Below are 10,984 nucleotides of genomic sequence, written 5' to 3'. Positions count from 1 at the left end.
ACAAGAAAATGAAATAAGAGGCATCCAAATTGAAAATGAAGAAGGAAAACTGTCACTATTTACATTATTTACACTATGTAGAGAGAATATTAAAGAAGACACCAAAAACTGTTAGAACTAACAAATGAATTCAATTAAGTTGCAAGATACAAAATAAATATTCAGAAATCTGTTGTATTTTTATACACCAATAACAAACTATCAGAAAGTGGAATTAATCTTTTTTGCAACCTGTCGCCATTATGGGTTGCCTGCATGTTCCCAGGAAGGGTCTGTCCCAGTCAGTTCTGCCCTGCAGCAGTGTCCACACCTGGCTGAAGATGACATCTGATGCCATGAAAGAGCAGATCTACGAACTGGCCACGAAGGGCCTAACTCCCTCACAGATTGGTGTGATTCTGAGAGACTCACATGGCATCGCACAAATAAGCTTTGTGACAGGCAATAAAATATTGAGAATTTTTTTTGTGTGTGTGTGACAGAGACAGAAACAGAGGGACGGATAGGGACAGACAGGAAGGGAGAGAGATGAGAAGCAGTAATTCTTTGTGGTGGCACCTAAGTTGTTCATTGACTGTTTTTTCATATGTGCCTTGACCCGGGGCCACAGCAGAGCAAGTGACCTCTTGCTCAAGCCAGCGACCTTGGACTTCAAGCTAGTGACCTTTGGGCTCAAACCAATGATGATGGGGTCATATCTATGATCCCACGCTCAAGCCAGTGACCTTGGGGTTTCAAACCTTGGCATCCCAGTCCACTGCTCTATCCACTGCGCCACTGCCTGGTCAGGCAAATCTTAAGATTTCTTAAAAGCAAAGCACTTGGCTCCTGATCTTCCTGAACTCTCTACCATTTAATTAAGAAAGCTGTTGCTGTTTAAAGCATCTTGAATGACACATTGCCATTTACAACATGGATTGATCTTGAAAATGTTATACTAAGTGAAATACGTAAGTAAAGCAGAAAAAGCTAAGAGCTATGATTTTACACATAGGTGGGATATAAAACTGAGACTCATGGACACAGATAAAAGTGAAGTGGTTACCAGGGGGAGGAGGTTTTGGGGGAGCTGAGAGGAGGAAGGGAGTAAAGAGGGACAAATATATGGTGGGTATACAACATAAGAGATCAAATGTTATAGAAATATTTACCTGAAACCTATGTACTCTTATTGATCAATGTCACTCTGTTAAATTTAATTTTCTAAGTACAATTTTTTAAAAAAGAGAGAGAGAGTATCTTGAGAAAAACAGAAAGGGTAAGGATACTAAATTCTGTCTGGTTCTGATTAAGAGCCATAGTCACTGGTTAATTTGATATTATAACACTAAATGAGTCCTCCTCAGCAATTAAAAATACAAGTCATCCACAGCCTCTAACCTGGTTGCATAAAATGTCTGTGGACTCAAGCAATATAATTATTATTTAACTAGAAAACATTTAGAAAAGAAATAGGACTTAAGAAAACAATCCCATTTACAAATGCATCAAAAAAAATACCAAGGAAAAAATTTAACCAAGGAGGTAAAAATCTGTACTGAAAAAAAAAGACATTGAAGAAATATATTAAAGATACAAATAAACGAAAGGATATAGCACACTCACGAATATGAAGAATTAACATTGTTAAAATGTCCATATTACCCAAAACAATTTACAGATTGAATGCTATCCCTATCAAAACACCAACAGAATTTTTCACAGAACTAGAATAAATATTAAAATTTAAATGGAACCACAAACTCTGAAGAGCCAAAGCAATCCTGACAGAAAAACAGGGTTGGAGGTATCACACAACCTCGCTCACCACCAACATCCCAGCCTCTCCCACAGAGCACCCTTGTTTGTTCCCAGCCCTTCCCCAGGCCTCTGGGGGCTGCCTCCTGATCCTGGGAGCCACTTGCAAGACAGCTGGTCCTACCTGGGTGGGGCTCTCCCAGAACTTAGCCTCTGGAATCAGCACCTGTCATGAAGTGTTTGCCTTAACGGTGCATCCTGCACATCATGCCTCTATCACGGTGTTTCCCAACATGGGGCCCACGCCCCACAGGGGGGCAATTCGATAGTTAAGGGGGGCAATTTGAAAATGGACTCGACACGACTTGAACTCTTTCGCCCCAGGCCATTTAATAATGCAATGCTAGATATCGGTGCCAAATTTAACAAAAAATGCAATTCTTAAATAATTGTGGTAAATAATTATTAAGTATAATTTCGTTTGACGAGACCAAAATATCAACTGGGTGATTGGCGTCATCAAGTAAACTTCGTCCTGGGTTCACCGCGGAGCGTGCCGTCTGCCACGGGGAACCCCGGAAGTTTTAAAAACTCGCTAAACAACGCAGTTATTCTCACCTAATTGGCCCATCGCAACTTCTGTAGTGTTTCACATCATTCAGTTGGTGTTAATTTGAAATAAGTGTCAGTCAAAACTGTTGTAAAAGCTCGTTGATTTAATAACTTTACATATATATATTGTATAGATATAATTGGTAAGTATTTGATTTTATTTTTATCAATATTAAACTCTTTATTAAGTACTTCTTGCATCGGGGCTAGAAAGCACTAATATTTTATAAATATTATTGGGGCTATAATAGTGCATGCACGACAATTTTAAATTTAGAAGCATAACTTTCCAGAAAATTTTGTCAAGTGGAAAAAATATAGATACCTTTTGATTTGCGGTGGTAGTGTAGTAAATGTGTTATATACATTTAAATAAATATGAATTTTTTGTATATGTTTACTCTATGTCACATTGAATATATTTTAACACATATTTTAATATTAGTTTTTAATTGATCTTATTTTTATTATAGCCCATAGTAAAATGAGTGGTGCAAGCAAGAAAAAAACTCGTCAATATTCGGAGGAATATTTAAAATTTGGGTTCATAGGACCTGGCTGGTTGGCTCAGCGGTAGAGTGTCGGCCTGGCATGTGGGGGACCCGGGTTCGATTCCCAGCCAGGGCACATAGGAGAAGTGCCTATTTGCTTCTCCACCCCCCCCTCCTTCCTCTCTGTCTCTCTCTTCCCCTCCCGCAGCCAAGTCTCCATTGGAGCAAAGATGGCCCGGGCTCAGGGGATGGCTCCTTGGCCTCTGCCCCAGGCGCTAGAGTGGCTCTGGTTGCGGCAGAGCAACGCCCCGGAGGGGCAGAGCATCGCCCCCTGGTGGGCGTGCCAGGTGGATCCCGGTCAGGCGCATGCGGGAGTCTGTCTGACTGTCTCTCCCCGTTTCCAGCTTCAGAAAAATACCAATAATAATAATAATAATAATAAAATAAAAAATAAAATTTGGGTTCATACCCGCTGTTCACGATGAGCGGATTCCTTTTTGTCTTTTATGCCAGCAATGCTTGACCAACGAATCAATGAAACGAGGTCGTCTTGAGGCACATTTGAAGGCGAAACATAGTGCTCATATTAATTCAGATTTGAGTTACTTTAAAACTTTAAAGAAAAATTTTGAGAAAAGAACATTAAAGTCTCTATTTACTGCTCATACTTCAACTAATAATCGTGTTCTTGAGGCTAGTTATCAAATTTCTTTATTCATCGCTAAAACTGGAGAAAATCACACTATAGGAGAGAATTTAATAAAACCGTCAATATCAGCATTTCTTAAAAGGGTTCTTGAAAAAGATGACAAAGATGTAAAAGCTATGCCACTCAGTAACAATTCTGTTAGCAGAAGAATAGACGAAATGAGTGAGGCTATTGAAAAACAACTTATTGAAAAGCTGAAAACAAGAAAATTCTCCTTGCAAATGGATGAATCAGCTTTGAGAGACAGTGAGGCAGTATTGATAGCTTACGTAAGATATATTGATAAAGGACATTTTGCTGAAGAAATGTTGTTCTGTAAAAGATTAGAAAGCACCACTACCTCCAAAGATATATATAATAAGCTAAAAAACTACTTAGATGTCAATGATATACCAATGAAAAATATAACATCTTGTGCTGCAGATGGTGCTCCCAATATGATGGGCAAGAAAAATGGCTGCTTAAAATTGATGAAAGATGCGAATCCAGAAATAATTCTTGTGCATTGTGTTATTCATAGGGAAAACTTGGTAGCTAAAAACATCTCACCTGTTCTGAATGAAGTATTACATACAGTAATAAAGTGTGTTAATGCTATTAAAGCTAGTGCTAAATGTGAGCGTCTTTTCAAGCTATTTTGTGAAGAACAAAATGAAGACCATGTGAGACTTTTACTTCATACTGAAGTAAGATGGCTATCTAAAGGAAACTGTTTGAAAAGATTTATGGAAGTGTTTGATACTCTTAGTGATTTTTTAAGCGACAAACCTGAAATGAAGTATCTGTTAACAATAGATGGTAAAGCATTTCTGAGTTATTTAGCCGACATCTTTGAAAAACTAAATATATTAAATAAGCAACTTCAAGGAACAAATAAAACTCTTGTCGATGCAAAAGCAAAGATATTTGGTTTCATTACCAATATTGAGTTATGTCAGAAACATATTAACAACAAAAACTTTAAACAGTTTCATTGGCTCCAAAAATGTGAAGTAACTGATACCGCTTTACTTGTTATTGTCAATCATTTGAATATTCTATCAGCTGATTTAAAAGAAAGATTTTTCTGATTTAAAACAAATTGATTTCCCAACATGGATGATGCAGCCAATGTTAGTGGATTTGTCTGATATATCAAATATGCAGTATCAAGAAGAACTCGCAGAATTGCAAAATGATGAGTCAGTTAAAGCTTTATTTAATATCAAAGGAGCGATGGCATGGCTTTGTGAGGAAACAGAAATCAAATACCCAAATTCAACCAACTATTGCTACCGTTTCCATCTTCATTTTTAGCTGAATGTGGATTTAGTGCTGTAAATGATTTACTGGTAAAAAAAAGAAATCGGCTGGATATAACACAACGTGGAGACTTGAAACTAAAGCTAACCAAATTGGAACCTAATATAAAATCTCTGTGCAGCAAGCATCAAGCGCAAGGATCACACTAAATTAAAATAATAAATTAATATAGAAAAATCTGTATTAAAATTATTTGGAATTTAAATTTCTGTTTTTCATTATATGTTTTGAAATTTTACTTACTGTGTTTTGTTAACAATTTCATAGTGATTTCTTCCTAGAACCTATCATTTATGTTTATTAAGTGAACAAATCAATTTTTTAATGTTAAAAATAATGTATGTTACATAGGGGGGGACATAAAAATTTTAGAAAGGTTAAGGTGGGGCATGGCACATTTACTACACTACCACCGCAAATCAAAAGGTATCTATATTTTTTCCACTTGACAAAATTTTCTGGAAAGTTATGCTTCTAAAATTAAAATTGTCGTGCATGCACTATTATAGCCCCAATAATATTTATAAAATATTAGTGCTTTCTAGCCCCGATGCAAGAAGTACTTAATAAAGAGTTTAATATTGATAAAAATAAAATCAAATACTTACCAATTATATCTATACAATATATATATGTAAAGTTATTAAATCAACGAGCTTTTACAACAGTTTTGACTGACACTTATTTCAAATTAACACCAACTGAATGATGTGAAACACTACAGAAGTTGCGATGGGCCAATTAGGTGAGAATAACTGCGTTGTTTAGCGAGTTTTTAAAACTTCCGGGGTTCCCCGTGGCAGACGGCACGCTCCGCGGTGAACCCAGGACGAAGTTTACTTAATGACGCCAATCACCCAGTTGATATTTTGGTCTCGTCAAACGAAATTATACTTAATAATTATTTACCGCAATTATTTAAGAATTGCATTTTTTGTTAAATTTGGCACCGATATCTAGCATTGCATTTAAATGGCCCGTGGTGAAAGAGTTCAAGTCGTGTCGAGTCCATTTTCAAATTGCCCCCCTTAACTATCGAATTGCCCCCCTGTGGGGCATGGGCCCCACGTTGGGAAACACCGCTCTAAGGAAAAGCCAAAGGGTGAGCTATTCAGCTGCCACATGGGAGGACAATGCGTGTCCAGCAGAGGAGCAGGAGTGGCTGCAGCGGAGCAGAGGTCCCAGGGACAAGAGCAGTGCCTCACAGCGCTGGGGGGCGGTCTCCAGAGGGCAAGCTCCACACTCACCATGAGGTCCCCGCCCCCGTGATGGTCTTTTACTGGCCACTGATCTACGGAAGAGACCACCTGGCTCTGGTCCCGGGGTTGGAACTTTTGGGAAGGTTCCAATTTTCCAGGCAGAGTCTGCCGGAAAGGGAGCTGTATTTGGGGACTTACTCTCCACATATGCACCCCCTTCCCCCAGGGTCTTGAGGCCCTGAGGTTTCCTCCTCCCTCTCCCTCAGACCTGGCTCCTCAGAGACTGCAACATGGTGAGAGCAGCAACAGTAGAGCAGAACTGTGTAGAAATTCTGGGGAACCAACCTCCAATGAGGAGAGCTAGCCAAGCCCCATAATCATAGGCAAGGGCCTTGGGCACCCTTCTCAGCCCTCCACACTTTGAAGTACAAGTTTCCCACCAGCAATTGTCCCCACTTCTCTCTAGAGTAGGCCAACTCAATGAAACACGTTCATTATATTTGTAAAATGTCGTCTATTATCAGTACACAGTGTTACTTCCATTACCACTGAAGTCTCACAACAATCCTGTGAGGCATTAACAGCCTGTTTACAGCTGAAGAAATCGAGCCTCAGAGAAGATAAGGGATCCACTCAAGCTCACTCAACCAGCTTAAGTGGTAGAATAATGCTAGGAATAGCTAAGGTTCACATGTGTCAGGTAAAAACAGGTGTTAACTTATTCAACCCATGTATCATCCCTCTGAAGTAGCTACTAGTCCTAGGCCCATATTATAGGCCAGGAAACTAAAGCACACAGTTGAAAACTGGCTCCAAATTATTGGAAGAGTATTTTCAGGTTTGAATGTGATATTCATAATAATGTGCCCAACTATTACCTTGTTTCTTGGAGGAGGGATGGAGAAACGACAGTTTAAATGCCAGGAACAGTAGGCAGAGGTCACAGTTGTCTACCCAGTGCAGGAAGCAGCAGGAAGCCCCTTCTCCAGCCCCGATGGCTATCATGGCTCAGAGCTTTCCCACCATTATGTCACAAAGACCTCATTGTGACAGACATGGCCGCATGAGCACTTTCTCACCATTGCTCCTGCCCCTCCCTGCAAAGCCCATGGCTACCCACATGCCCTCCTGTGCCATTGAATGTTCAGGCCTCCAATAGCATCTGACCTCACCACCGACTGCTAGTCTCTCTCCAGGGCAATCCAGAGTTGTCTTTTGAAAGGCTTATCTCCCCTACCCAACCAGAAAGAACATTTTCAGGCAAATTTATCAACTGTTTTAGCTATGTAATTTAAAAACCAAGCTTAGTGCTCTGGCAGATCCTGGCCTCACTTTGTTACTTAATGCCCATGCTTCTGAGTGGCCCGCAGTGGACTGTAAGATCTGCACACCCCTTTCAAAACCAGTGGAACAAAAGACCGTTTCCGATAAACTAGCTTGCTCTCTTCACATGGGAGAACAGAATATTCTTTTGAGTTTTGCCTTCAGATGTCAGAATTATCATTCCTCTTTCCACTTTTGACACAATCACTGAAGGGCAGCAGGGGGCAGCCTGGCTCAAGCTAAAGAGCTTTCACCTTGATTCTAGAGAAAAAAAGTGCAAACCAAAGTCATTTAAGTGACAAGAATCTGAGGTACAGAACTCTGAAATCCCTTTTCTTATAAATGTTGCACACCTTTGGAAGACAAAGGACTCACGGCTGCTGTGAGATCCTTCTTCCTCAGTACAGGGAGATGTTTCCTAAGTCCACCTAGTAACTGTGTGTTTCAGTAGAAGAGCTTTCAGGTAAAAGTGCTTCTACAGCTGCTTCTTGATGCTAAGTGAAGTTCTGGTTCCGGAGGGCAAGGGAGACAAGTAAATGTGGGAGGAGGGGAGTCACAGACCACAAACGGAAGAGCAAGAGTTTGGCAGAAACGCCAGCCAATCATGACAGGAAATTTGAGAAATGTTGATCTGTAAAAGCATTGCGCTGACGGATGCAAAGGATGTTATAAACCTCACTTTAACAGGTGGGGAACAGGGTGGGGAAACAAATGACTTCTTGCCTATGTCCCCTGGCATATGGCAGCGCTGGGCTCTGAACCTGCAGCTCTGGTTCCAGGTCATTGTAGTTGCAGGGATGGTGGTGGTGGTGGTGGTGGGGTGTTTGAGAGGCTTTCATGGACACACAGCTGGGTCCTCTGCTTCCTTGGGTCCCTGAGCCCCCTCCATGCCATCACCAGCAGAAGTTCCAAATGCGAGACTGACATTGTTTTACCAATCAATTAGTTGAAGGCCAAAAAAGTGCGTACATTAGGGTACAAGGAAGTGCCCCCTGAGGGAGGAAAATACAGATATTCTATGACTGAGGCAAAATATTCCAGAAACAAGGTAATTATTCCTACGGCCTGGAGGCTTCTCTAGGGCACCTAGAGCCCTGGCATCCTCCCGTCAGAATTCAAACTTCTCCTTATCTATTTCCTTTACAATATCCAGATGCCACCTGAGAAACAGAACATGCAGACAGCTTGCGGAAAAGGCTAGGGGAAAAAACGTAGTGTGTTATTTGTGGGCCTCAGCTTATTTTTCAAGAGCAGAATGCCATCCAGTGTTCTATATACCCCAGAAAACATCTGGGAAACACTGAAGTTTTATCTGCACTTGAAAATGAGAACACAGAGTGGACATACAATCCCAGCACTGAAAACTCCCCTGCAAAAACTAAATTTACCTAAGACAGAAGGGTTAGGATTCCTATTCTTTAATTAAATAAAAGGGTTAACAATCCCCGAAACTTTTAAGTCAATATATGTAAGACTACTTAATCTGAGTTTTCTTTTTAGAGTGCCAGCAGAGGCGGCCGTAGCTTCTCTGAGCTTCAGGATTTGCACCTAGGAGATGAGAGTGGGCTGACTAGTTAACAGGGTGTTTTACACGAGACATCAATAGTCCTTAACAGCCCTGGCCAGCAGCTCTGTTGGTTCGAGTGTTGTCTCGATGCAACAAGGTTGTGGGTTCAATCCCTGGTCAGGGCACATACAAGAGCCAACCAATGAATGCATAAATAAGTGAACACAAACATTGATATTTCTCTCTCTAAAATCAATAACATTTATAAAAGTCCATTAACAGACCCCTTTGCATAACAGAGGTCTGTTCATTATAGTACATATTATTTTTTATAAACTTTAATAATAAATTAGGAACTGCCTCCCCCTTGGAGTTAGCCCTTCCTTTCATTCTAAACCTGGTCAGAAAGGGTGAAAAAAAGTGAGTTGAGCATAGCTCTTTGGTTAGTGAATTCAGATTGGAAAGGTTCTGAACATTCCTTAAACTTCAGTATTGAAATTAAAACTTCAAGTAAGAAATGCCAGAAGCTTTGAGAGGTAAGCCAAGTCAGTAAAACAGAAATCCCATGGTGAGTGGAACTACTGCACAGATGACTTTCTGAAACCCCAACCTTCTATGATTCCCCAAAATGTGCTTTGTGGCTTCAGCGATTTTTAAAGGGTAAGGGGAAAAGTCCTGAAAAGGCCACTATTTAATGGTGATAGAATGAAGCTGTAAAGGTCCTAATCAGCCTAGGCCCTAGGGCCAAAAAAGAAAATAAAAAATCTGCAGAGCGAGCAAGCCTCTACTGCTGAGAGTAAGGCACTCAGGCGCCAACCTGGGGAATTCTCAGCGAGCACTGCAAGAGCAAGTGCAGTGAGGCTGTTGCTAGTGAGCTGCACACACACATGTATACATGGGCACAAAACCCCATAGACACATACACAGCCTAAAGAGATTTTTACTGGATTATACTTTACTTTACCCTGGATGTATAGGGTTTGTGCTATGTTGAACCAGATCCGGCTCCTCCTTTGGGACAGGTGACTGGGCTCAGAGACTGCTGCCTCTGTTGGTGATGTTCCAAGCCAGCATCTTACACCCCGTGTCCCGAAGTGTAGGACTGAAGAGCAAGTCTGGCTTCTGATGCGTGCTGCTGCTCCCATGGAACTACGTTTCCTTCCGGGGGGCCACTGTCCAGCTCAGCGGTCTCCTCATGGAACAACACTGTTCTTTATTCTGTCAGGCACTGAACCAGGTCACCTACTGGGTCTGCCCAGCACCCAGGGCAGCGACCTTATCCAGAACCAAAATACTCCAAAGTTCTTCTCAAGTTCTACAACTGATTCTTCCTGGTTTCCAGCTTGTGCTGGAGATTGGAAGTGAGAGAAAAGAGAAAAAGCAAGAAAACCCAGTAGGGAATAGGAAGCCCTTCCCATATTCCCGAACACCTAGCTGAGGATACCAGCCCCCACGCTGAGGGCCTCGGTGTTCAGTTCTGATACCCACCATCCCCAGGACACACACTCGCTCGATGCCTTGGATGACAGTAACTGAGACTCTAGTGTTATTTGGGTGGTTTGCCTAGGAGCCAAGAATTCTATGAACTAGTGCCTTCCCCTAACGCTGTGACACCATCACAGGGTACTTCCAAGAAATAATCTTTCTTTCACTTCTTTTTTATTTTATTTTATTTCATATTTTTAGGTGAGAGGAGGGGAGATAGTGAGGCAGACTCCCGCATGCACCCTGACCAGGATCCACCTGGCAACCCCATCGGGAGCCAATGCTAGAGTACCAAGTTATTTTTAGCACCTGAGGCTGATGCGCTGGGACCAACCCAAGCCAAACTGTTGAAGCAATTGAGCCACTGGCTGCGGGTGTGTGTGTGTGTGTGTGTGTGTGTGTGTGTGAAGGGGGAAGAGAGAGAGAAGAGGGAGAAAGGTAGAGAAAAGTAGATGGTCACTTCTGTGTGCCCTGACCAGGAATTAGGCCTGAGACACCCCCATGCTGGGTAGATGCTCTATTCATTGAGCCACTAGCCAGGGTCCTTTCTTTCACTTCTAACTGCTCTTCAGAACTACAGCTTTCAAGATTCTACCAGACTTCCTGACAATATCATACA

At 41.5% G+C, this 10,984-nt stretch overlaps 1 pseudogene; it reads left to right on the top strand.

The window, feature by feature from the left end:
* The first annotated feature begins 242 nt into the window (after positions 1-242).
* Positions 243-1,392, top strand: LOC136393260 (small ribosomal subunit protein uS15-like; annotated as a pseudogene).
* Positions 1,393-10,984: the final 9,592 nt, after the last annotated feature.

This window comes from Saccopteryx leptura, chromosome 2 (assembly GCF_036850995.1).
Source record: "Saccopteryx leptura isolate mSacLep1 chromosome 2, mSacLep1_pri_phased_curated, whole genome shotgun sequence".
Lineage (NCBI taxonomy): Eukaryota > Metazoa > Chordata > Mammalia > Chiroptera > Emballonuridae > Saccopteryx > Saccopteryx leptura.
This window is presented reverse-complemented; position numbering and strand designations above follow the sequence as displayed.